The sequence below is a fragment of the Stenella coeruleoalba genome, assembly GCF_951394435.1.
Source record: "Stenella coeruleoalba genome assembly, chromosome: 1".
NCBI lineage: Eukaryota > Metazoa > Chordata > Mammalia > Artiodactyla > Delphinidae > Stenella > Stenella coeruleoalba.
The window spans coordinates 43,666,763-43,669,988 of record NC_137169.1 but is presented as its reverse complement, the minus strand read 5'-3'; positions in this window follow the sequence as shown (position 1 = coordinate 43,669,988).

The following is a 3,226-nucleotide window of genomic DNA, read 5'->3' as shown; positions in this document are numbered from 1 at the left end:
TGAGAAGACTTGCACCTGCTGGGGGCCCAGAGTGGAAACTATTCCCAGCTGGTGCCCCTCCCCAGGCTTGAGGAATGGTGATTGTGTTACAGTTTATAAATCAGGCCTCCCCACTGTCTGAAGGGGAAAGGCCAAAATTCTTTCCCCAACACGTATCCCCACCCCCATGATACAGTCCCTCCTCTGTATTTAGCCCCATCTTTTTCCTAACAGGCTTCTGCAACAGCGAACTGCTTGTACTTTCTGCACTCCGCCCCCCACCCCCAGTCACTCCCCACGGCCACCCCCCACCCAGCCAAAAAAAAAAGTAATAACAAAAACACCCAGGCTGGTTTTTTTACTTCCCTGCTTTTTGTTTTGCTGGTTCCTCTGTCTGGAATGCCCTTCTACCTTTTAAGTAGAATGCCTTTCATCTTTTAAGGTTCTGGAAGCATTCCCTTCATCCCCCAGGCCAGGATAGAGGTTTTCTATAGTGCCCCGAGTTGTGTTATTTGTGTATTTATGGTCTCCACGTCCAGCAAGACGTGGAGTTCCTGGAGAACAGGGACTTGAGCCTGGGTACATGCTAGGCCAACAGTTGCTGCTTGCTGAGATGAACAGCACAGAGTGGCATCTTAGCCAACCACCTCAAGATAAATCAGGCTCAGGCTCCTCTCTGCACATCCAAAAACCGGTGTAAGCTGCAGGACTGTACTGGTTTTGAAACTAACTGCTCACCAAGTACAGCTCCTGTCTAAGCCGGAGGTGGCACATGAATGGATCGGTACTCTTTCTTGGATTCTATTCAGGAAGATGTCTTTTAAAAAAAGAATGTTTTTGAAACAATGAAGGAAAAGGACCCAACACAGGGCCACCCTGGCACCCTAAAGTACATGCTCAGTAACTTAATGCCAGCAAACCAATATTAATATCCTCATGGTTAAAGAATCACAAGTCAAGTAGGCCACACTTTCCTCTTGGAATCCTAAGAATATCTTTCTTGAAATTCTAAGAATTAATGGTCTTTGCTCCTCATTATAATTACTTATTTTCCTGTTTGTCTCCCTGGTTAGTCTATGAGGTTCCAAAGATAGGGACCAAGAATTCTGGCCTCTTTGAAATCCTTCAGAGACTTTTTGGCCCTTACAGCAGTGGTGACCCCCTACTCCTCAATCTCTTGGGGCACCTACTTAAAACAGAGATTCTTGGGTCCACTTAGACGTACTAAAAGAAAATCAGGATTCTTTTTTTTGGCTGCACCACGTAGCTTGCGGGATCTTAGTTCCCCGACCAGGGATCAGACCCAGGCCCCCTGCAGTGGAAGTGCAGAGTCTTAACCACTGGACCACCAGGAAATTCCCGAAAATCAGGATCCTAAACAAGCAAATCCCAGGAGATTCTTAGGCACCCAATCAAGTGGTATATAGTCTGAGCTTCTTGGCATCAGGTCCCCCGCGCAGTCTGGACTCCACAGCTTCAGCTCTTTGCACAGTAGTTCCACCAAAACATCCTGCTTTCTTGCCCTATTTGGGATAAGCCTGGCCAACTCCTAATAACCCTTCAAAACTCAGCCCAGAGGTCACATCCTCCAGGAAGCCCTCCTGGACTTCCAACGTCTGTGATGCTCTGACAGTCCTTGTGCTTCTGACTCTAGTTCTTTTCACATGGTTTGGAGTAGGCTGTAAGTGTGTCAAGCACATGGATTATGTCTGACTTACCTCTATTCCCAGGGCCTAGCTCAGGACCTCACAGATAAGGTACTAAATAAATCTTTATTGAAGGAAAGGGAAGGGAAGGGACTCTGGGAATCTTATTTTCCAGTGGGTCCATTGAGTATTGAAAAGGTAGTGCTTTGGAGAAGGATCTGGATTTAAATCATTTCTCTGCCACATACAAATGTGTTACGTTACGTCTCTGAGCCTCATTTTTCTCATCTTTGAAGTAGGGATAATATTTACTTTTCAGGGCTAATGAGTGGGTTAAAGGGTTAAATGAGATAAAGTAAGTGAGGTGCTTAGCTCAATGCCTGGAACATTCTAATTGTGTAATAAGTCGCTGAGGGACTCTCTTCTGGAAGTAGAACTAGGCTTACTCCGTACAGCTCCAGAGAGCAAAACTAGACCCAGTGGATGGAGGCTGCAAGGAGACAGACTTCAGTTCATAGAGGTCTGAATAGAAGGAAGAACTTTTTACTTGACAGAATGTAAAGACATGGGAAGAGGTGAACTTCCCATCATAGGAGTGTGCAAGCCGAGGGCAGATGCTCACCTGTCAGGGCTGATGCAGAGGTGACTGATTCTACATGAGGTTTGGGGTGGGGGTGGGTTTGAGTGTGGTGAAAGATGGGATCCCCATGAGGCATTGCCATTCAGTGCCTCTGTAACTCATTATTCATTCAACCAACACTGAGAGTGTCCTCTTGGCTGGGCCCTAGGTTGGGCACTGGAGACATAGCTGAATCTGACAAGTTCCCCATTATTTAGGAGCTCACAGTCTAAATAATGATCATTTACTGAGCATCTACTATGTGCCAGATGCTCTCATCCTCTCAACAACCCTCTAAGGAAGTTTTTATTCTCACCATTTTTCAGACAACTGAAGCCCAGACAGAAAAAGTGGCTTGCAAAGAGACACACAGACCCAGAAAGTAGTGCAGCTGGGGTTAAAATTTAGTCCTGCCTGTCTCCTAATCCCTCTTTCCTCTGTCTAAGCCTGCTTGTCATCCAGATGTTGAAAATTCTTTGCAGTCTCTGGGAGCTTCACCAAACAGCACCCTTCTGGGCACCAAGTAGATGCTAATGAACATAGTTAAAGGCTGAGGTCAGCTTCAGGAGGATGTGGTCTCCCTGCAGCACACTCTGCCCCAGGGTTCTCTCCAGCCTGGGCCATGTGGAGGGCCGGGGAGAACATGCTGAGGTCAGAGCTCACGGCTCACATGACCAGCTGAGCCGCCCGGGTCAGGGCTCCTTGAGGGAACTTGAAACCTGGCTGGGCTCCATCAACTCCAAGAATAGCAGCTGACCCTACTCTCCCCAAGCCGGTGGCCTCTGATCAGGTTCCAGGAGGCCCCAGCGGACTCTAGCCATCAGTGGCAGCAAGCTTTGACCTTGAAGCTGCTCTGGGGTGGGGTAATAACAGCCACGTTTATTAAGGACCCACTGTGTGCAGGGCACCTCCTGGAGGAGGGGACATCCTTGGAGAAAGGTCTAGGAAGTATGGAACCCATTTTACAGATGAAGATGTTATG